At 38.4% G+C, this 24,519-nt stretch overlaps 1 long non-coding RNA gene across 1 annotated transcript in view; it reads left to right on the forward strand.

Moving 5' to 3' along the window:
* LOC123392771 overlaps positions 1–24,076 on the forward strand; it is a 46,326-nt gene extending 22,250 nt beyond the window's left edge. The window contains exon 2 of the long non-coding RNA XR_006607422.1: positions 23,465–24,076. This is a non-coding gene — a long non-coding RNA (uncharacterized LOC123392771). The remainder of the gene's footprint in view (positions 1–23,464) is intronic.
* Positions 24,077–24,519: the final 443 nt, after the last annotated feature.

The raw sequence follows: 24,519 nt of genomic DNA on the forward strand, positions 1-24,519 counted from the left end.
CCATTCAGGATGGGATTTTTCTGATTCTTGGTATGGTGAGTGATTTTCAGCTGAAATTTGGAACTTTGGGTATTCTGTTACGAAAGTCTGGATTTTATTTAAACCTTCTCTATGTTAGCTGCCTTCATCAGACACTGCTCCTGCAGAGGAAAGTGGTCTCTGCCTCATTCTTGCCAGGTGAGAGTAGAGGTCCAGGTTCCTCACTTGCCCCTCCCCACCCCACCACCTGGCTGGCCTGGTGAGGGCTGTCTTGTTACTGCTCCCCATGTTTTCTACACTGACATTGCATCAGGGGAGGTGAAGTTCCTGATTTTTCACAGAGTCCTTTGACACCATCCCAGTGGAGATTGGGAGTTCTTCATCACCACTGGGTGGGGGTGGATGTCTGCTCTGACACTGAGGGTGGGGGTCTTGATACCGCAGGATTCTCCCGCTCATTATTCTAGCCTTTTGTGACACATTCTGGCAGGGTGTTTGTGGCATCTCATTATAAGCCTAGAGAGAATGGGGAGCAGCCCCTTTATGTGGCCTTTGCTAGTGGGGTTGGCCTAAGATTATAGTTTTTTTCCGGTGTACTAGAGTAAGCAGTGATTTCCTAAAAGTTTTCTGTATTTCTGAGCTGCCCCTTTGCTGGTCTTTTGGCTAGAGACAGGCAACGACAAAGAGAGGCTTCTTTGGTGTGTACCATTCTGGGGTGCCAGGGGCTCCAGCTCCATGCCTGGGATACGTAAGGCAGAAAATAAAGCTAACGAAACCATCATCATTTTTCCTTGGGCCCCAGGTTCTCTGTCTGCCTTCTTTCTGCCTTTAGGAGTCTTCTTATGATTGCCTTATATACACTATTGTTTTTATTTGTACATAGCAGGATGAAAAGGGAAAATATATCTGTTACATTTTGCTGGAAGTAGAAGCCTTGTGGGAGCTGGGTAGATTTTATAGTTTTCATTTTAAATATTTTATAAGCATCTCATTCAGCAAGTTTTTAGAATTCATAAAATTTTCGTAGTTTTTGTAAAATAGCAACTCTTTTATCACACATTTTTTTTGCATATGCAATTGTTAATTTTGTATATAATACATGTAAAATTATATTTTATATTATCCTGTATGTATAATACATAATTATATACATTATAATATATAATATACTAATATATTAATTAATTATAATTACAATATAGTATATATTTACATTTGCTGTACAATATATTAATGTGCTAATTTATATAATTCTATATTATATATAAGGTATTATATATATAATTACATATATTTATGTTATTATTTATTATATGCAGCAAACTGATAGACCAACAAACAACCTTTTTTTTTTTTAGTGTGAAAATGGGGCTATTTTTTCCCCTTTTTTTAAACTTTATTTTCTTTTTTTCAGTATTCCAGGATTCATTGTTCATGCATCACACCCAGTGCTCAATGCAGTAGATGCCCTCCTTAATACCCACCACCAGGTTCACCCAATTCCACCATCCCCCTCCAAAATCCTTAGTTTGTTTCTCAGAGTCCACAGTCTCGCTTTTGAGCTCCTTTTTTGCTCAAGGCTCAGAACTATGTGTCAGGGATCAAAAGAAGCAGCCGTAGTTTGCAAGGGCTGCTATAGTAAAACACTGCAGACTGAGTGGTTTAAACAACAATTATTTTCTCACAGTTCTGGAGATCAAAGTCCAAGATAAAGGTGTTGGTGGGGTTCTTTTCTCCTGAGGCAACTCTCCTTGGCTTGTAGGTGGTAGGCTTCTCTCTGTCCTCACAGGGTCTTTGCTCCATGTGTATCTGGGTTCTAATCTCCTCTTCTCAGAAAGACACCATTTATACTATGATAAGACCCACCCAATGACCTCATTTTAATCACCTCTTTAAAGGCCCTGTCTCCCCCTATTGTCACATTTGACCTACTAGGAACTTTAACATATGAAGGGGTAGGCCCATAACAGAAGTCTAAGACCTGACCATCAGTGATCTTGCAGTCCTGTGAGTGGCTGACACACATTGTAGAAAGAAGAACAACAGAACCCACCTGTCCGACTGCTCCTGGATTCAGGGGTGGTATTATTTCCAAGCTAGAGGGGACCTCCTGCTCTAAACCAGAAGATATTCTTATTCACAAAAGGGGAACTGAGGCCAGGAGATGTGCCTCCCAAGCACTCTCATAGCTATGGCTTCTCATAGTCCATGATTGCCCAACAGTGCTCACAAGAATAGTTCAGAGTTTTTTAAAATGATTGATTGCTTTTTTCACAGATTTTTAAGAAAATTGATTCTTATATTTAAATGAAATAGAAAACAAATGATACATTTCAATATGCCCCTTTGTTAAGAATTCACATATCCTGGGGATATATTCTTGGGTGTTTTTTTGTTTGTTTTGTTTTGTTTGTGCGGTTAATAGAATTTCTGCACTTAAATTTACCAACTGAATTTTCTTTGACCTCAAAAACCCATGTAAACCAAGGCTTCAAGCAACAGCTTTTTAAATTTTATTTATTTGTTTGTTTATTTATTCATTTGTTTGTTTATTTTGCTTCCCACCTCGAACAAATGCACATTTTCTATTGAATTCACAGCCCAGTGAAGTCTCTAAGCAGCAGTTGGTAAGGAGAGAAATACTAGTATAAAAGCTGCCTTGCAGGCATGTTTAGCAAATGCTTTCTTATTTTAATCTTTCATTATGATTTATAGAAGGATTCAAAGTCAGTCCCAGGGACCCGTCCCAGCAACCCCAGCCTGTGGAGATAAATATCCTTACTGACTCTTAGCTGCATTTGGCAATCTATTCATGGCTAATTTTTACTGCACCCCTAAGGAAATAAGAGCACTGTGTATTCTAGGGAAAAAAAACACTCCTTTCAAATACTCCTTTTTCCGCAGCTGTGTGTGTGTGTTGTGTGAACGTTACTTGGTGGCAGGGAACAGAGTGGCTTTCTGTGGAGCCGCCGCTCCTGTCTCCGGCGGCAGACTCAGTGTCTGTGTGGGGAATTCCTGCTCCTGGCCCAAGCCCACAGGCCCTGCTTGAGAACGGCCAGGGAGGCCATGGCACACACCCTCTTTTTCTTGCTTGGATAAGGATCTGTGCTCCGGAGACTCTTCCACAGAACCCAGCAAGAAAAAGAGAAAGAAGCTTTCACTCCATCCCTGACTGGGAAACTAGCTCACTCTTTTTAAAGCAAACGTTACCCTGGATCATTCTACCAGGTAGTAGAGTGTCTACTGGGTAGTAGACAGAGATAAAAACCAACCTAATAGCCTTTGAGTATCTTGAGAATGAGCTAACTATGGAAGCCATAATTCAAAATTCATGTAGACAGCTCTGGGAAGACTGTTCTCACAGGATGTTTCACACCTTTTCCTCTCCCCGGGATCTTATCTGAGTGACCCTGCTCTCTGCAGCTGACCAAGGCTCTGTTTAAAGAGGACTTCTTGCCTTCAGATTTATACCAACCCACCCAGAAAAACTAAAGTTTCCAGAGCTGCCTACTCCTGTCACAAAAAAGAATGTGGCTTTTCGAGGTTGTGGGCTTTGAACATAAGGCATACTTACATCTTTAATCACCGGTGGTTTGTAAATAAAACACCTCCATCCCCCTCTTCCGAGATCTCTTCAGAAATCTCTGAATGAGATCATTAACCCCTTGTGGGCAGCCCGGTGGAAGAAACACAGGTCTGGGCTATGGAGTCAGTTTCTGCTTGCAGGTTCGGTTGGTAGCTATCTGAAAGATAAAGAAATCAGGTGAGACCTGTGGTTGCCACTCTTCCCTTAGCTCATCAGAATTATCTTCGGACCTTTTGAGACATAAGTCCCCTGAGCCCTGGCCTGGGGGAGTCTGATTAACAAATGTCTTTGGGAAGTCTCCCAGGAAAGTATGTTTCCTAAAAGTTCCAGATGTGATTCTGACTCCAGTGGGATTTGGGAACCATTCATTTTGATGAATTCTGATGTAGCATCGAGAAAAAGGAGACAGGAAAGACCCAGAAGAGGAATCCTTCTGAGTCCAGCCTAAACCCCATGCCTCTTTCTATTTGTGATCAATTACTGGTAGCATCATAGATGTAAAGGTTGAGTAGTGGAGGTGCTGCCATTTCCAAGGGGATCTTTTCTGTATGGGGACCCGAGGAGCCAGGAGGAAGAGCAGGAGGGTGTTCTTCTGTCTGAGGGACACTTGTACTTCCCTCAGCACAGGAGACTGAGGATGCTTATATGGAGACTGTACCCTGGTAAGCTGAGAAATGCTTTGATTCTTACCTAAGTTTTAAAAATTCCCCTCTGCAGAGACTACCACCTTAAGTATCTAAAACAAAAAAAGTCTGAATTATCTTCTTAATCTTGTTCACATACATTTTGTAAGATGGGGACACTGACTCTCTGGGGAAACCTTTGTGTCAAATATGCTGGAATATTTCTCTTACCTGCACATGGGGGAACAAGGGGAGGACAGCTTCTTCTTACTTAGTGACTTGTCCCCTTTCAATAATCATATAACCTATTTACTGGTCATATTTTAGTAAAAAATAAAATACATTTATATAGACCCCTGAATGCCCATAAAATTAAGGAGGAGCAAAAGGGCACAGTGTTGGGCACATTAACTATAACACTCACTAATATGTTTGATATTGACTTAATATGTATTGATCTATTAAGCACATGACCTGAGACTTAGGGCAGCTCAGTTGAAGTATTTGACTTATTTGTTATATCTTTATTTATATATTACTTCATGTAACATATTTGTTTAGAGAAGCTGGACTGAATTATTTACTAACTACATTTATTTATTTAGGATAGCTTGGTTGAATTACTAACTTATTTACTACTTCTCTGCTTCACTCAGAAAATTGGGAATTGACCTGAGAATTGGGAAAATATTAAGTCCTTACCTCTCAGAAACACAGTGATCTTTGTTTAGAAAACAACAAATTAAATCAAACAATCAAAAACCAAAAGTCCAGACTGCCCCCCACTGTGAAAGGAAGAGAGAGCAGACAGTGATGGGTGCCCAGCCTTGGCGAGCTGGGCTGGCATGATTGCAGGGTCCCTCTCTAACCTGAGACTGGGAAAGACCTTGCTTTCAGGAGGATGGATTAGATGTATTTATTCCTTCTCCTCCCATTAAGTACCCCTAAAATTCATGAACATTCTGTATCAAATAAACACAAGAAGACTCTGGATGGTGGAGAGAAGGAGGCAGGCTAGCTAGGCACCCAGAAACTGAGAAATGATGTGGTGGTGAGTTTCCTGGGTTTTCTTTTTGCTTCCTACATCTCAGAGTTAAGAATGGAATCAGCCAGGGAACCTGAAAATGCAAGTGAGGACCAGGAACAGGGAAGCCTAGTGAGACAGAAAACTTTAGGCAAAAACCACTCATTATGTCTAAACACCACAGAAAACACTACAGTCCCACCCACAGCCACACCAGCAAAAGCTGAGCAGGGAGCCTAGATTGTCCCCCTCACCAGGCTTCATGAGTAGCCTCAGAACATGCATTTGCATTGCTGTCACCAGAGTCTCAAGAATGAGGGTCAGATGAAAGGACAAAGTAAAAATGTGGAAAACACAGTATGTCTTCCTTCTCTTACTGAGTTCTCTAAATAATACCAGACATTTGAAACAAAAATTATAAAACTTCCTGAAAAGGCTTTAATGTGAGAAGAGGATATATTTAAGACAACTATATTTTAGAGAGGGAAGAAAAAGGAGTGTAAAAGGGAGGAGTATAAAAAGTATAAAAGGGAGGCACACTTTCCACACCTCACTCAGATTAGTAAAATATCTCCACCGATAGCCTGCAGGAAGTAAATGCACATGTATGAAAGGGATACAAGGAGATACACTCAAATTGGAATTCTAAGAATATGTTTAAGTAACCTACAGGCAGGCAGAAAGGGGAAATAGGGGAATGAAAAACAATATACAAGGGAAAAATAAAATGGTAAGCTTACATCTTATCAATTCGATAACCACATTCAATTCAAATGATCTAAATGCATAGATTACAAGATACACAGAATGATTTTTTTAAACACCTTATTATACATTGGCTACAAGAAACACATTTCAAAAGTGATGATATAGGTAAGTAGAAAAAGAAAAGATATATCATACAAACATTAATCAAAAGAATGGCGATCCATCGACACTTGATAACAAAAATTAAAAAAAAAATAAAGGAGAGGGGGGAGACAAAACCTTGCATTATTAACTATAGAGAACAAGCTTCTGGTACCAGAGGGGAGGTGGGTGGAAGAATGGGTAAAACAGGTGGTAGGGATCTAGAATACACTTACCAGGATGAAGACAGGGTGCTCACAGAATTGTTGAATCATTATATTGTATACCTGAAACTAATATAAAACTGTATGTTAATTATACTTGAATAAAAAAATAAAAGTTCATGTAGAAAATTTATATGTACATATATGCTTCTGTTTGGGGGGTACTTAGGTGGCTAAATCATTTGACTGTCTGACTCTTGGTTTTGGCTCAGGTCATGAACTAAGGTCCTGAGATTGAGCCCTGAGTCAAGCTCCATGCTAGGCTGGGAGACTGCTTGGGATTCTCTCTCTCTCCCTCTAACCCTCCTACCACACCCCGACTCCCCTGTCCCCGGATCTCTCAACAAACAAACAAACAACAAAAAAAAAAGAAAACAAAAAAACCTTTCTGTTAGAAAAATATTTTTGGGGCACCTGGGTGACTCAGTCCTTAAGTGTCTACCTTTGGTTCAGGTCATGATCCAAGGGTCCTGGGATTGAACCCATTGGGCTCTCTGCTTGGTGGGAAGCCTGCTTCTCCCTCTTCCACTTCCTCTGCTTATGTTCCCTCTCCTGCTGTATCTCTCTCCATCAAATAAATAATAAAATCTTAAAAAATAAAATATGTCCTTATGTTTGAATGTAGTCAGAAAAAAATAATTAAGTTTCATTTTCAGAGTGGCTCATGGTATTTAATTATACTAAATTGAAATGATACTAAGAAAACAAAATACAGTCAACATGTTAAAAAAAAGAAAGGAACTATCAAAAGTTATATTAATACCTGATAAACAAGACTTCAGAGCAAAGAAAATTACCAGTGAAGGTGACAGAGAAGAACAGCACAGAATGATAAAAGGGCCAGGCCACCAAGAAGACTTAACCATCCCAAATGTGCATGCACCAAACAACAGGGCTTCATTATATATGAAGCAAAACTCGATAGGACTGAAGACAAAAATAGAAAACTTATGGTTGTCCTTGAGGACTTCAATACCTCTCTGTATGCATTTGCTAGAAAAACTAGACAGAAAACCACTAAGAATATGGAAGAACTCAGCAACACCATCCACCAACAGGATCGAGTTGACATATACAGAAAGACACTATCTTGAGTTAGAAAACAAAAGCAGCACTTTTAAAAGAACTGAAATCAGGGTGTCTGACTTTGACTCAGGTCCTCTCTGAGTCCAGGGATAGGATCTGCACTGGGCTCCATGCTCAGCAGGGAGTCTGCTTCTCCCTCTGCTTCTGCCCTTCCCCTAAGAGTGCATGCTCCTGCTAGCTAGCTCTCTCTCTCTCTCAATCTCTCTCTTCAGTGAATAAAATTTTTAAACAAATTTAAAAAAATTAAGAAGCTGTAATCATATGGAATGTGTTTGCTGTCCACATTGGGAGTCAAACTAGAAATAAAAAATGGAAAAATATCCTCAAACACATGGAAACTAAACAATGCACTTTTAAATATCCCGTGGGCCAAAGAAGAAGTCTCAGGAGGAATAAACCATATGTTGCACTGAATGAAAATGAAAATACCACCTATAAAAGGCATGGGACAAGGCCACAGCAGTGCTGAGAGGGAACAGACTGCACTAAATCCTTATATTAAAAGAGGGGGCTTTTCCAAGTCAGCAATGTGTAAGTTTCCACATCGAGAACCTAGAAAAGTAAACACAAAGTGAGCAGAAGGAAGGACAATTATAGAAAAGCACAGAACAGTGAAATTAAAAGCACAACGGTAGAGGAAACAATAGAGGAAATCAATGAAATACAAAGCTTTTTCTTTGAAAGGGTCAATAAAACTGACAAATCACACACACACACACACACACACACACTAGGAGTCTTCCTAGTCCTCCCGTCTGGGAGGAGAGGGCACATTACCAATACCAGAATGAAATAGGATATTACTATGGATCCTGCAGATATCCAAATGGTAATGAAGGAGTAAAATGGACAAGTCTGCACACATAACTTTTACAACTTAGATGAAATGGACCAATTCCTGGAAAAGCAAAAACTACCAACCTTACCCATTTTGAAGTATATCTTTTGAATAGCCTTTTAGCTATTCAGGGAATCTAATTTGTAACCAAAAGCAACCCAAAAAGGTAATCTCCAGGCTCAGATTGTTTCCATAATGAATGTTACCAAACCTTTATAGAAGACTCAACACCAACTGTGTCCTGTAATAAATTGAAGATGAAAAAAATTCTTTGCAATTTATTTTACTAAAATCAAAACCAGAGAAAATAATACAAGAGAAAACTTTAGGCCAATATCCTTTATAGATACAGCTTAAAAGATCCTTAACAAAATTGTAGTGAATAAAGTAAGAATTATATAAAATGAATTATGAATTATCACTTCATACCTATTGTGGAAGCAAGACTGGTTGAACATTAAAAATTCAATCAAGATTTTATACTGTATTTATAGGCTAAAGAAGAAAAGTCACGATCATAGTAATTGATGCAGAAAAAGCATCTGGTAAAATTTAACATCCATTCATGATAAGAACTCTCTGAAAATAGGAATGATAGAGAAACTTCCTTAATTTCATAAAAAGCATTTACAAAAATCCTACATCTGACATACTAATGGTAAAAGATAGATAACTTTCCCTTAAGATGGAACAGTCAGGAATGTTTGCTCTCATCATCGAATTCAATATAACACCTTGTCTTTTTTATTTGAAATTTTACTTACTTATTTGTCAGAGAGAGAGACAGAGACAGGGAGAGAGGGAGACTGAGAGAGCAAAAGCAGGGAGAGTGGCAGGCAGAGGGAAAAGGAGGCTCCTCACTGACAAGGAGCCCTGTGCAGGACTCCATCACAGGATCCTGGGAGCCTGACCCCAGATGCAGGCAGACATTAAACTGACGGAGCCATTCAGGTGTCCCTTAAGTCTTGTTGCTGAAGTAAGGTAAGAATGGAAAATAAAAGGCAAACAGAATAGAAAGGAAAAAGATCAAACAACTGTTACTATTTACAGATTACATAATTATCTGCTTGTAAAATCTGAAGAAATATGCAAAGTCTCTTAGAAATAAGTGAATTTAACAAGTTCAGAGGATACAAGATCAGTACACAAAAATCAGTTGTTGGGGAACCTGGGTGGCCCAGTTGTTCCAGGGATTGAGCCCACATCCGGCTCCCTGCTGGGCGGGGAGCCTGCTTCTCCCTCTCCCTCTGCTTGCCACTCCCCATGCTTGTGCTCTCTCTCTCTGTCAAATAAACAAATAAAATCTTTTAAAAAATCGTATTTCTTTATAGTAATAATGACGACATAGGCAAGAAAATTATAAATACAAAACTACTTAAAAAGAAAGCATGTACTGTGTGTACTAAAGCTTGTGAAACTTTTATGAAAGAAGTCAAAAAGATCTAACTAAATGGAGAGACATACCTGGCTCGTGAATTAGAAAACTCAGTGTGGTAAAGGGGCTGATTCTTCCTGAATTGATGTACAGGTTTAACACACTTTCTATCATTATCCAAGAAAGGTTTTGGGTTTTTTTTTTTTATTTTTTTTAATAGATACAGACAAGATTGTTTTAAAGTATATATAGAAAGACAAAATAAACTTAAAGCCAAAACAATTTTATAACTCTCAAAACTCAATAGTAAAAGAAACAAAAAGATCATATTGGAAAATGGGAGAAAGACATGAACAGAAATTTCACTGAAAAGAGTATGTAGATGGTGACATCGAAAAAAGCACATGAGAGGATGTTCTCAACATCATTAGCCATCAGGGAAATGCAAATTAAAATCATAAGGAGATATCTCATTATATACCTAGGAAAATGGAAAAGATAAAAAATGATAATATGTAATGATAGTAAGATTGCTGAGAAATTAGGTCACTTATCTATTGTAGGTAGGAATGTAAAATGGCACATCTACTCTTACAAACAGTTGGGCAGTTTCTTAAAAAACTAAGTATGTCACTGCCATATGATTGAACATTGCCATCTTGGGCATTTATCCCAGATAAGTGAAACCTTATGTTCACACAAAAGTCTGTATATGAACAGTCACAGAGTCTTCATAGCCACCCAGGTGTCCCTTAAGTGTTGTTGCTAAATCTAAAACCAGCTCAGATGTCTTTCAACACACTAACGGTTAACAAACTGTGGTATATCCACATACTATGGAATTGTACTCAGTAATTAAAAAAAAAATGAATTACAAGTAACAAGGTGCTTGAATATCCAGAGAAATATACTGAGTGAAGAAAAAAACCAAACCCAAAAGTTATATACTACACGATTTATTTATATAACATTCTTGAAATGAAAAAAATTGCAGTGATGGAAAACAGGTTAGTACTCACAAGGAGTTAAGGATGAGAGCAAGAGGTAGGACCAGTGGAGATGGAAATGTTCTGAATCTTGATCTTATCAGTGTAAATACCTGTTATACTGTACAATGGTTTTGTAAGATATCACTGGAAGAACTAGAAAAGGGTGCATAAGATCTATAACTGCATGTGAGTCTACACTCCAAAATAAGTATAGATTATTTCAAAATTTTCTTTTAATTAAAAAAAAAAAAAGGTATTCTGACCAGGTGTAAGCTCTTCAAATTTTGCTTTATGGAGAATGCCTGGAACTCAGCTGCCTGGTGCTGCAGGGACTTTTGCTAAGAATTACTGCCTGCTGGGGTGGGGGCCAGAGTCCCAGGCACCCTTCTGCTGTGACAGCATAATAGTTTTGAGTATCTCTAGATGCAAAGTTCTTGGAGTTAGTTCTTTGTTGTGGGAGATTTGGAGCCTGGGAATGGCAGAGAATGGGAAATAGTTCTCTACAAACCTGACTTTACCGTTCTGTAGGTGCCCTGAGTTGATTCCATTCGATCAGATGAGGTTTTTATTATCCTTAGAACAATGTGACCCTCTTTCCTCCACCCCTTCCCCACATTAGTATTTATGTGTTTCCTGAGTCATTTTGGTGTTCTTTCATCCAAGTTAATAGAACTCTTGATTCAGACATCATGCAATAAGAATTTCGGAGGTTAGGTACACAGACACTATGGATATATATATCAAAATCCAGGTTCTTTTCTTCTCTCTGTTCTTTGTTAGTATTCCCGTGACAGCATTCATCCTCAGTTGTCAAATCCAGGCACAAGACCTGGAGGGAGACAGGGGAGGATGAATCTTTTCCCGTTTCTTTGTCTTAAGAGATAAACTCCTGATTCCAGGAGCTATGCCCTGCATACCACATAAGTTTTCTTCATCCTATTGGCCCAAATCAGGTCATGTACCCCTTTCTGACTGGGCCCACTGCCCTGAGGCAGGTGGGCAGCTGTGAGAAGGAGGATGGGTGCCTGAAAGGTTACCTGTGAGGAAGGTCAAAGTAAGCGTTAGGTACTACAAAGGCGCTATTCTCTACTAGGAGTGGGATGTTTCTACTCTGCACCAGGCACAGGCTAACATTAGGTCCTACAACAACTTTTTGGAGTAAGTAGTATAAATGTCCAGTTTAGAGAAGAAAGAGAGTTTCACAGTGATTAACTTACACAGCCTCATGGAGCTAGTAAGTGGCAGGGCTGGGATCTGAAGAGAGTTTCACAGAACTGTCTTCGTTCTAAATGAAAGCTTTGTTTTGTATTATCTTGTGGACTTGCACTGCCTACGTAATTTATTTACAATATTAATTTGTTTGTTAATTATATTTTGATGAAAGGTAAGGCTTTCAGCCTGTGCTATTAATTGCTACGGATGTTGGTAGATGGTGTTCAAATGCCTGGCAGAGTCCTGGGACTGCTCCGCCCCTTTAAATCTGGAGTTCATCCTTTTGATTGAGTAGTCTAAGCAGAATTGACACAGATGTAGTGGGAGTCTGGAAATGAACAATAAATATTGGCCAAAGTTACCCATTTTAACAAATGCTATGCTGATTTTCCATTTCTTTTATGGGTACAAGACTAGTATAGTTTCCAGTTTCATCTATTGATCATTCATTGTCTTTGAGGTTTATGGATGGGGCATTGACCATCCATGGATTCCTACAGAAATGCTCCCTTGGCAAATAGCTAATTGCTTATATCTGTGGTTGCAGAGGCATGTGGGTGGCTTATTTGGTTAACTGTCTGCCTTCAGCTCAGGTCATGATCCCAGTCCTAGGATCGAGCCCCACATCCGGATTCTTACTCAGTAGGGTGCCTGCTTCTCCTGCTCCCAATCCCCCTGTCTGTGTGCTCTCTCTGTCAAATAAATAAATAAAATCTTAAAAAAAATAACTGTGGTTACAGATTTCTCAAAGAAGTATGCCAAGTTATAGGACTTCTATCTGTAAGAGAACAAGAAAACTGGAAAGCATAGAAGGATGGAAAAATCTATTTCCTTATACTGGCATTTTTTAAAAAGATTTTATTTATTTATTTGACAGAGTGAGAGAGATCACAAGTAGGCAGAGAGTCAGACAGAGAGAGAAAGAGAAGGGGAAGCAGACTCCCCGCCAAGCAGAGAGCCCGATGCGGGGCTCGATCCGAACTGAAGGCAGAGGCTCAACCCACTGAGTCACCCAGGCACCCCTGGCATTTTTGACTTAAGCAGAGCATTACATTTTATTCCAACTAGTATCCCAAGCATTACCTGTTTCAGAGATTCCTAAGGAATTACTCATTGGTTTGTTTGTACATGGTATATAGCAGGCATTCAAGAAGTGCTTGCTGGCCAGCTTTTGTTGAGTCTCACATTTTTCTTACAGTACCTAGCTATTGTAAGGATGCACAATTGCAGATATTGTAGATTAATGATCATTTAAAAGCAGCAAAGCCCAAAGTGAACTCAGTTTTTTATTATTATGCTCCTCAAAGGAGTTTTTGCTTGGCTTCAGCATCTGTTATGGAAAAGGGTTTGAAGAAAGTCATATTTTATCTGCAATTCTTCCTCATCCTAGGTTTGCAGGCAGTGCCCTCCAATCCCTATGGGTGTCTCTGCCTGCCTAGACTAAATAGTGACAATCATATATTTAAAATATGCATCAGAGTTTAAACAACAAGAAAGACAGGAGAGAAGCTATTAAATTCTCATCACCATTTCAATGCATTCAAGTTTTTTTTTTCAATATAATGTGTATTGAGGACCCACCTTAGCTAAGTTTCATAAGTGTGTGTGCATGCCTGCAAGTGTGTGTGTGTGTGTGTGTGTGTGTGTGTGTGAACACACTTGTGTGCCTGCATGTGAGGAAGTGGTGGAAGGGGATAGCCCTAGAGACTGTATGTAGGTAGACTCAGTCACCATTTTGAGTAACTATTCATTAAAAGATTGTAGCACTACCCATAGGGTGAGGACTTACATAAATTTCACAGGAGCTCCTTTCTGAAGGGTTTTATACAAGGAAAAGTTATTTAAGGCTAAGCCAGACTGCTCAGCAATATTGTATATTTATTTAACTTAATTAACTTATTTTTTATTTTTTATTTCATAGCTTCTGGAACCTTAGGCATTAGGACTAATTCATAAGGAGGCTCACTGTGTTTCTCTGAAGTTTATTTTACAGTGGGCAAATATTTTCAATAAATTACAGAATGTGAAATGCATATATTCTTTATGGTTAGTGTCTAGTATTTTTATTATTCTTGCATGGTTCTTACATCAAATCTGGTTTTTCATTTCAAAACTACAGGTTAGACAATATTACTGGTATTATCATTTTTTTAAATCTTCTCCTTCTCTGTCTTAAGTAACTAATGGTTACTCTTATCCTTTGCTCTATTCGTTCTTATTAAACCCCCTCATTATTAAATGAAATTTAGCAGAGTGATCAGGGAGGGGTTTGTTCAGGGACAAGTCTCAACGCATACCAAAGAAAAGACAAAAGAGCACTTTGGAATGGTGGCCTAAAACTAATTTTGTTAAAGAAAATTTCCCATTCAAAGAATGGAGACAGTGTAGATCCAAAGACACTTGAATGTTTTTAAGATTTGAAAAATAATTTTAAACGATCTAGAATATGGCAGTAGTTCCAGTCTACAAACAGAGAATATGATCCACATGATTTTATGGAACTTGGATCAAGCATGGAGGACCGTGGAGGACCACCGTCTGTGAATGTGCCTACCCTTATTGGACTTCTTTATAAGTGTGGGCTCTTAGGATCCTGGCTTCCTTATGTTGCTAGCTGCTGTTTACTTTGTCCCAAGAATTGTCATTTCTGCTGGAGCCTTTAATGAAAATTGAACCCATAGTTCTGTCTTCAGAGCCTGAGTGACATGTGCTTCAGATCATGTGAAAGCCCAGGTGATGGACAAGGCCATTCTCTGTAGCTTTGAAGAGCCCATCTTGGGCCCAGCCTAGCCAGTGGCTTTCACTCCTGTATTTGTTTTGCCTGTTTTTCTGTTGTGACACAAACAGATGTGTGATTTATGTCTGAATCACCCATGAAGACTAACCCGTGCTATCCAGCCAGCTGTAACTCTACCCCTTCTCTTTTCCACTCAAGAAAACACTGGAACACTCGGGAGTGATTTTACTTACTATGGGGAGAATTGGATACATTCCAAAGTACAAACCCCGGTAATTTACTACTAGTTAACAAATAGCATTTGGCACTCACAGCTGAGATGACAGGCAGTGACCCCCTTGGACATTCGGCCCTGACTGTGGCTACACAAAGTCCAAGCCCTTGAGAAAGCAGAGTGCATGGGATGGGGTTGCAGAGTTCAGAAGAGCTCTCAGCCACATAGAGGTCTTGGCAAGTCCTTCCTCACTCCCAGCTAAGCCAAGCCAGGATGCTTTCTAAGTCTCAGTGTTCTCATCCATAAAATGAGAGACCTAACCATCCTTACTTCATCAGACTCTTGTAATTATAAAATGAAATTACCAGCACAAAGCATTTAACACGGTGCCTGGAACAGAGTAAATAATTGATACAAATTAGCTCCTTTATTACCTAAATGTTTTTTGCTTACATCCTAAGAAATGTCTTTATAATTGATTATTTTATTCCAGAGGCGTCATACAACTTTAAGTTCGAAATGTTTTCAAACTTTCTACCAGCAAAACCTCTTTATTGCCAAACAAAATCACTACAAAATGAAAAGTATGAAATTTAAAGACCATAACTAACAAAAACAACAATGTATGTCATTATTCAATAGCATTTTGAAAGATGCTACCATTTTAAGAGTCAGTATTTTTAAGTATCTTTCTGTAGACAGAGAAACCAGTTTTCTCTAGAGGTTTTTACAGTTCCCATGATACTGCTTCTTCCTGCTTTAGCTTTCATAGCATCAACATAAAACATTTGTCATCTTATTGATGATGTTTTCAAAATTAGCATAAATTCTTAAAATTATTTCTTCTGTTGCACATCTCAAGAGTTTAGCAAAATAGTATGTATTCATATTTGTCTGTTTGTGAATTTGTATAAAATGCAGAAAAGGAGACATCTGTATTTCTGTGTTCTTTTAAACTATATAGATGTCACATAAACATAAACTTCAAACTACCACAATAGATATTATAATTCTTTGGGATTTTGGATTATCCAATACTAACTGCATTTACATAGCAGTCTGATCTATTGTCATACCCATTACACAATTTGTTAGTAGAAGCTTTAATAGGCTTTTTACAAACTGACTCATTTCTTTCTTCAGGACTGTGCAGCAGATTACTTCAAACAATCCTACAAACTCATTTTAACAAGACTTGAATTCTGCACACATTTACAATACTATTAAGCCATTAATTCTTTTTACATAAAAATAGTAAAAAAAAAAAAAAAAAAAGTTTTCCCAATATGTTTTACTTCAAAACACTCCAGGCAGGGACCTAAAACAATTTTTCAAAATTTCATCATATAAATCACTTTGAGAACTTACGTATTTCTTTCTTTTTCCATCTTTGTATTTGTTTAGACTTTCTTTCTTGATGCTGACCTGGCTAGAAGGTCACCATCCACTGTGTCATTTCACATATTGTCACTATGGTTCTCAGCAATTAATGAATCTGTTTATGAAACACAATTAATCTTGTATTAAGTCAACCAAAGATGGGATTGATTTTTACAATGTCTCTTTAAATACCTGTTTTTTTAAAAAAATAATTAATTAATTTATTTTCAGCATAACAGTATTCATTATTTTTTCACCACACCCAGTGCTCCATGCAATCCGTGCCCTCCATAATACCCACCACCTGGTACCCCAACCTCCCATCCCCCCACCACTTCAAACCCCTCAAATTGTTTTTCAGAGTCCATAGTCTCTCATGATTCACCTCCCCTTCCAATTTACCCCAACTCCCTTCTCCTCTCTAACTCCCCATGTCCTCCATGCTATTTGTTATGCACCACAAATAAGTGAAGCCATATGATAATTGACTCTCTCTGCTTGACTGATTTCACTCAGCATAATCTCTTCCAGTCCCATCCATGTTGCTACAAAAGTTGGGTATTCATCCCTTCTGATGGAGGCATAATACTCCAGAGTATATATGGACCACATCTTCCTTATCCATTCATCCGTTGAAGGGCATCTTGGTTCTGTCCATAGTTTGGCGACCGTGGCCATTGCTACTATAAACATTAGGGAACAGATGGCCCTTCTTTTCATGACATCTGTATCTTTGGGGTAAATACCTAGGAGTGCAATGGCAGGGTCATAGGGAAGCTCTATTTTTAATTTCTTGAGGAATCTCCACACTGTTCTCCAAAGAGTCTGCACCAACTCGCATTCCCACCAACAGTGGAAGAGGGTTCCCCTTTCTCCACATCCCCTCCAACACATGTTGTTTCCTGTCTTGTTAATTTTGGCCATTCTAACTGGTGTAAGGTGATATCTCAATGTGGTTTTAATTTGAATCTCCCTGAGAGTTAGTGATGATGAACATTTTTTCATGTGTCTGATAGCCATTTGTATGTCTTCATTGGAGAAGTGTCTGTTCATATCTTCTGCCCATTTTTTTTGTATGATTGCTTTTTTTGTGTGTGTTGAGTTTGAGGAGTTCTTTATAGATCCTGGATATCAACCTTCTGTCTGTACTGTCATTTGCAAATATCTTCTCCCATTCTGTGATTTGCCTCTTTGTTTTTCTGACTGTTTCCTTTGCTGTGCAGAAGCTTTTGATTTTGATGAAGTCCCAAAAGTTTATTTTCGCTTTTGTTTCCTTTGCCTTTGGAGACATATCTTGAAAGAAGTTGCTGTGGCTGGTATCTAAGAGGTTACTGCCTATGTTCTCCTGTAGGATTCTGATGGATTCCTGTCTCACGTTGAGGTCTTTTATTTTTTTTTTAAGATTTTATTTATTTATTTGACAGAGAGAGATCACAAGTAGGCAGAGAGGCAGGCAGAGAGCGAGAGGGAAGCAGGCTTCCCCGCTGAGCAGAGAGCCCGATGTGGGACTCGATCCCAGGACCCTGAGATCATGACCTTAGCCGAAGGCAGCAGCTTAACCCACTGAGCCACCCAGGTGCCCCTCACGTTGAGGTCTTTTAACGAGCATTCCTTTTTTCTAGTTTTTAAGGGAATTTTTTTCAATCCCATGTTTACAATAAGTTTTATAAATATGATATGGATAAAATGTAAATCTTGCATTAAACATGGAAAGTGTCTTTTTTTTTTTTTAAAAGATTTTATTTATTTATCAGAGAGAGAGAGGGAGAGAGTGAGCACAGGCAGACAGAATGGCAGACAGAGGCAGAGGGAGAAGCAGGCTCCCTGCTGAGCAAGGAGCCCAATGTGGGACTCGATCCCAGGATGCTGGGATCATGACCTGAGCCGAAGGCAGCTGCTTAACCAACTGAGCCACCCAGGCGTCCTGGAAAGTGTCTTTTAATTCATTTTATTTTACTTTAGGATGTGTGTGCTAACTGGTTATTACAGAGACCACTAGTAAGTGAGAACAGGCCCCAGCAGGGACTTTATACCCATGAGTGGCAGTGTGAGGACACAAGCTCTTAAGGCCTGGATGTTTTTCACAGTGGTCAAGTGGTGTGTGGGAGAGGAGGTAGGCAGAATATTGAGGGAAGACCAGTGTCTCTACCAGAGAAAAAAATGCAGTTTGGGAATTTTAACTTGACTTGAATAAACCAGTTTGTTACATGGCAACTGAGAAAGGCAACTCCTTCTATTGAAATAAGCAAAGGCTGGGGAATCAGATTCAGATTCAAATCCTGGCTCTATCATTTGTAAATACGATATGATGTTTATATTATTATAATGCAATTTTAGTTGTTGGATTGCTTTCACCAGCCCATCCCAAATTTACAGGGTTTGAAATATCAAATAAAGACTGACTATTCAAAAAAATACATAAAGCTGGAGTGGTTTATTATTAGTAAACAGAACTTTCTATCTTATTAATAATATAAAAACTCTAAACATAACTGCTTCTTATAGATACTCTGTCTTAAAACTAGCATGTAAGTTGTTTACATTTTGTGGGTTATTTTCTTTCCATTTTAAGATGAGTTTGTCAAAGAAACAGAATAAAAAAGTGGTTTCAGGCAGTGGGAAAGGGAGGAAAATAGGGAGAGACTGGTAAAATGGTATAAACTTTCATCTCTGAGATGAGTAAAGTTGGAAGATCTAGTGTAAAAAATGGTGACTATGGCTGATAGCACTGTACCATATAATTGAAATTTGCTAAGACAGTAGAATTTAAATGTTCTTACATATACACAAAAAAAGGAAAGATAAAATGTGAATTGATGGATGTGTTAACTGGGTGGGGAGAACACTTTCACAATGTATATCAAATCACTCCCATGTACACTTTAAAAATCTTACAGTCTTATTTGTCAGTTACATCTTAATAAAGCTGAAATTAAGAAAAGAGTCAAGTTTACACATGAAAAGAGAGATAAGCAATATTCAGTCTCCTTCAAAGACTCTATCTTTGAGGCAAAATCAGTAATTTACAGAATGGTGTATAAACATCAGTTAAAACATGAGGCATTCCTTTTCATTGTTCTAAAAATTATCTTTTTTGTTGGGTTGCATTTTCTGTTTTTGTTAAAGTTTTGTGCTCTGTGGATAGAGTCAGAGTAACAAGACTAGGGTGCATGAGCAACCTGTCCAGAGAAGGAGGCCACACCAATCACTCCATCCTGATGTTCACAGAAAACTTCTGGTCCTCCGCTGTTTCTTTTACTCTCTCTCTTCTTCTAAGGTCTATGCTAAATATGTTTAATTCTCTGTTCTTCTTTAGTTTGACAAATTCACATCATCAACTGCCTTCTGCTCTCCTTTTTTATTGATTTTTATCACTTAGACTCAGTAACAAGAGTTACTGAGCAGAAAAAGCACAGATAAGTTATTTTGTCATCTCTTATTAAAACAAAACAAAACCAAAAAACAAAACAAAAACTTCAGAACATGACCTACATTGTTACCTTAAAAGTATGTTTACTGTGTGGTCACTTAACTGAATTTATAAAATTTGAATCAATTAATAAATTAGTTTTTCAAAACTTAGTTCCTTTAGATGGTGTATGTGGTCATGGGAGCCTGCTCAAGGCAGTGGTCATAGTTTATCTTTAAAATACTATGAAATGTTCTTGTGGTAACAGCTTAAGTGATTGCCACTGGGCCTATGCACTCAAATATACATTTTCTTCTCTGCTGCAGAAGAAATACTGGAAAACTCACATTTAGTCTTGGGGAGACTACGACATGGAAATTATGTATAACTGTTCCTCTGTTCAACCACAAAGGGTGTGGATTGCTATTTCATAATGGTCTGTTTGTTGGGTCCAGAATACAGTCTCCGGTAAGGGAAACATAAAATAAAAGCCATCGTGCATAACCATAAAGTCGACGTGTTTATTTTTGTGTAATACAATCAATTTAACAAGAGTTTTGAACCATTTTGTGAAATGAGGCTATATTTGCTTCTGCTCCAAGTCTTGATGTTAGGAGCTACATGTTTCTTACCCAGCTTGAGACCTCAGTGAGCTGTCACACATTTCTTTGTAGTGCTCTCCTATGTCACTCAGACCTTTACTGATTTGTTCATGTCTCTGGGCTCTGTTTCTGCATCTAATTAGAAGGAGTCTGTGGCCAGAAGGCAGGGAAAGCCTCAGGGCTCTGTCCATAGTGGTGGGAATGCTGTCTGCAATCTCCATCACTGCCCCCAGAATAGTTTCTCCTGCACCATGAGGAATTTTCCTTGTAGTCCTTCAATCCTGTGATGAACTCAGGTGGCTTTGTGAACGTGCAGTTACTTACTTATTCCAATCAGTAAGTCTATCATGGTCATACCCTATAAACCAGGTGCTGCCACCTCTGTGTTTGTCCCAAACCCTCAGTGTCCCCCCCCCCTTGGGAAGTTCCTGGGCCTGTGGCCAAGGCTCTCTGTTTACCCTGTGCTGAGGGCTCATCCCAGGCCATGCTCTGCCCTGCAGGTATCACAGCCCTGTGGGTGCACCTCCTAAAGCAAAAGTCTTTGTTAATGAGTGTGGTTGCCCCTGGAAAGCTGCTCACATGAAGGATGCAGGGAGGCATGCTCTGACCATATAAGCAACCATTTTTGGATATTTGGTCAGTATATTCATCTCTTTTCTTAAAAATGAAAATACCCACAGGAAATAATCAGATAGCTTGGTTTCTTGTTGGGTTTTGATCCGATGAGGTGACAAGTGACTATCATTAGTGATGGGTGGCTCTCAGTACAGAGTTTTGATTTTCAAGGGTGGACTGATGAGGAGAAATAGGAGCTGTAGAATCTGGGCAGTTTGAGGAGGGATAGCCCCAAGGTACTGGTGGTCCTAAGGGCTGGCCTCTGTCTGACTATGCAAGGAAGCTTCCCCTTCCCTGAAGTCTGGGCAGGGGGCCAATGAGTCCTGTGAGATGGCTCTGAAGACAAATGGAGTATCTCTGTGATATTTCTCTAGGTTTTGTGTGGACAGTTTTCAGGGCCTTGTGCTTTATGTCCAAGCCAATTCACCTCCCAGAGTCCTACCCAGTTGCCATGTTAAGTTCATGAGATACAGTAGGAACTCAATACATGTTTGGATTTGTGGAATGAATTGAACTTATGGCTTTTCCAAGCCATACTCTTGTCCTTCAAAGGCTAAACAACAAAAAGAACGTGCAGAATGAGTAGAGTGTAGCAATGCTCCACAGAAACTGCGAAGTCTGAAGGATTTGCCAGGATGAGGGGGAGGAATATTTTAGCTACCTAGGAAATGTACAGTTAAAGACTTGCCCATTGAGTTCTGTTACGGTGGGGAAGCAAATTTATTTCATGCTCATGATTTCTCATTTTACTGTTCATAGTTATTTTTTTCACAATGTTATGATGTAATCATAGTAATATTTTCCTAGTGTATTGGTTCCTGGAGTGAAATCGCACATAGTATTCCACATTGACTTATGCACTGAGCTCCAGATTTCTCATTTGACAAACTTCTACTTATAAAAAGACTATATATATATATATATATATATATATATATATATTTTTTTTTTTTTTTTTTTGCCAAAAGTGCCAAATAAGCTCTGAAATACCAAGTTTTCTGCTTTAATTAGAAGAATTGGTCTTTAGGAAGATGTAAGAGAAATTAATGCAGTCTTTACTTCATTTACCACATATAGATAACAGGTTTTGGACTACATCTTGGCAGCTCTGTTTGTATCTTTAGCCTACATAAACCTTGCATTGCTTTTCACACCATGGTTCTTTTCCAAATCACTGTTGTTGTTGACCATCCATCCTGGCTCAGTATTGCTCTGTACGTTTCAAAACAACATCTGCTTTGGAAATAGGCACTTGAAAACCCAAAAGTCAGAGGAAATGTGCAAAAAAGAAAACAGCTGATTTGGATTGTTCTATGTAAGATGGTATATCCTTTGATGAGAGTATCTAGTGTTATAATCATGGCACACAGAGAGACTGCAAGCCCTGTATTTAAAAAAAGAACTATATGTTCTGAGTCCCAGAGTAAAAATTTGATCTGAATTTAAGCTCTGGTCTAATGGGAAAACAACTCCATATTCAAAGATAGTATTGCCAGTACATTATCCTCTACTTCAAAAGACAGTTATGTATGCACTCTTTTCATTTGTATATACTACAAAATGAATCTTCTTGATGGAGATTTAAAGATAAAGAAGACAGTTTCTCTCCTTGTCTCAGAAAGATACTGCTGACTTCTAACTTTTGGAGCTAGGGTTCAGTGGAATTAATAGAGATAAAATGAATGAAACTGAAAGATTATTCTGGCCTTTTTACTCAAATAATTTTTTTCTTAAAATTATTAACAATAATGCACTAACCTCATGGAAGTTAAACTGCTCATAGGGTTTATGGTGTCATAAGAAAATACATACATCATATCTCTTCCTCAGTGTTGTGTCATTTCCACGGCCCTTTCTTTTTCCTTTCAAAGGTAATTTCAGACTCACCAATACAAAGATATTTGTGCTTTGCTACATCGTGTGTGGTCTGTCCTCCAGCTCTGTAGGCCTGTGGTGCATTATAACCCACTTTCACAATGTAATTTTCCCTTAATTCAAATTTTATGGACTTTTGGTAATCTTCCCCTATTGTTTCTCTGATAGGTCTAGCCTTTCTCAAGTGAATACTCTTAGAAAAAAAATACATGCTTGTACAGTTATCTCATTTAATATCACTATGTTATATTCCTTCTCCAAATGGAGGTCTTGTCCCCTGGAATATCTTCATTTTCTCTTCTAGAGAGAAAACCTGAAAATCTGTAAGTCTGAGTAAAACAGGCTGGGGAACCTAAGGTTGAACATTTAAATAAGAGTCTTCAGAAAAAACAAAAAATCTTCGATGAATTCTCTGAAAGCTCTTTATACCTTATTGAGAAATTCACTTCTTTAAGTCACCAAGGTAAACTCTGTTCAAAGCTCTTCATAACTTTTCCAGACAAGAAAATTGCTTTAATAGCTATGGAGGGAAGCTCACATAAAGGGCTCTGATTTGGAGAGCATCAGAAAAGGATTTACACAGCATGGATCTAGGGCTTTGGTTAAATGGCAGAATCCAACAGGGAATCCTGATTTATCCCATGTGGTCACTTTGTCTATGTACCTATCATCCATCTGTGTGTGTGCACTATTTTGTTTGCTTGATATTATTTTTCATTACTCCACATGGCTATGGCAAGTGCTGAGAAGGACTTAACAACCGTTACTGTATGTAATTGTCAGAGGATCCTAACAAGCTGGCTGCCTACATATAGTTACACTAAATATCGCTTCTTGAATCTTGTAGGACTGGACTTTTGGCTGAGGACACAACCTAATGAAGTCAATGACAATGACTAGAAGTGGAGGTGCACCTCAGCACCCAAAGAAGAAATGGAACTCTCAGTAGACTGTCAGGTTTACCCCTGTTTCCCACCCACATAGCCACTGAACACAGGCTGAGAAAGTGTCATCAGATGTTTATTTTATCCCCAATGGGTTTTCTTCTCATGGTGGATTTAATTCAGGGGAATTATATGTACAAGATTCATGAGATAGTTAATTATATAATATGTCATATAAATAGTAACTTCTCTTTTGTTAAAGTTCTTGTATCTCTTATCTAGACTTTCACTGAATCCTATGCTATATAACAATTACTTTTTAAAGAATCTATAGATAATGTATCTATGAGTATATAGTTATATATGTTTATATGTGCATATGTCATTAACAGAGGGGGAAAACTTTCTAATTACATTTATAAATTGAAGGCAGTAAAAGAAAGTCATTTAGCTAAGTTATTAAAGAGTGCCTGGCTCACAATATAAAGACCACTTAAGAAGTATTTATTGAGAGAATAAATATAATCATTGGTGGGGATGAAACTAAATATAAGCATTTCTGTTCTCAATTGAAATTATTCTATGATGTTTATTTGATAACGTGGGAAGGCTTTTATGCTAGAATAAACATTTGAGGAGTATACTTGCAGAGAGAGAAAAAAAATTCTGCTTATTAAAGTGATTCTCAAGGATCTGGAATTTCACAGTATCTCCCAGGAAAAAACACACAGAGACTATCTATTTCTCAAGAAATATGGCCAACACTCCCTAAGTTACACATTTGCTGAAGAGTTTCTTTTTTTCTTTCTTTTTTTCTTTTTTAAGATTTTTTTTATTTATTTCACAGAAAGAGAGAGAGAGATCACAAGTAGGCAGGGAGACAGACAGAGAGAGAGGGGGAAGCAGGCTTCCCCCTGAAAGGAGAGCCTGATATGAGGTTTGATCCCAGGACCCTGAGACCATGACCTGAGCTGAAGCCAGCGGCTTTAACCCCCTGAGCCACCCAGGTGCCCCTGAA

The sequence above is a fragment of the Mustela putorius genome, unplaced genomic scaffold, assembly GCF_011764305.1.
Source record: "Mustela putorius furo isolate JIRA1106 unplaced genomic scaffold, ASM1176430v1.1 tig00000056_pilon_pilon_pilon, whole genome shotgun sequence".
Taxonomy (NCBI): Eukaryota; Metazoa; Chordata; class Mammalia; order Carnivora; family Mustelidae; genus Mustela; species Mustela putorius.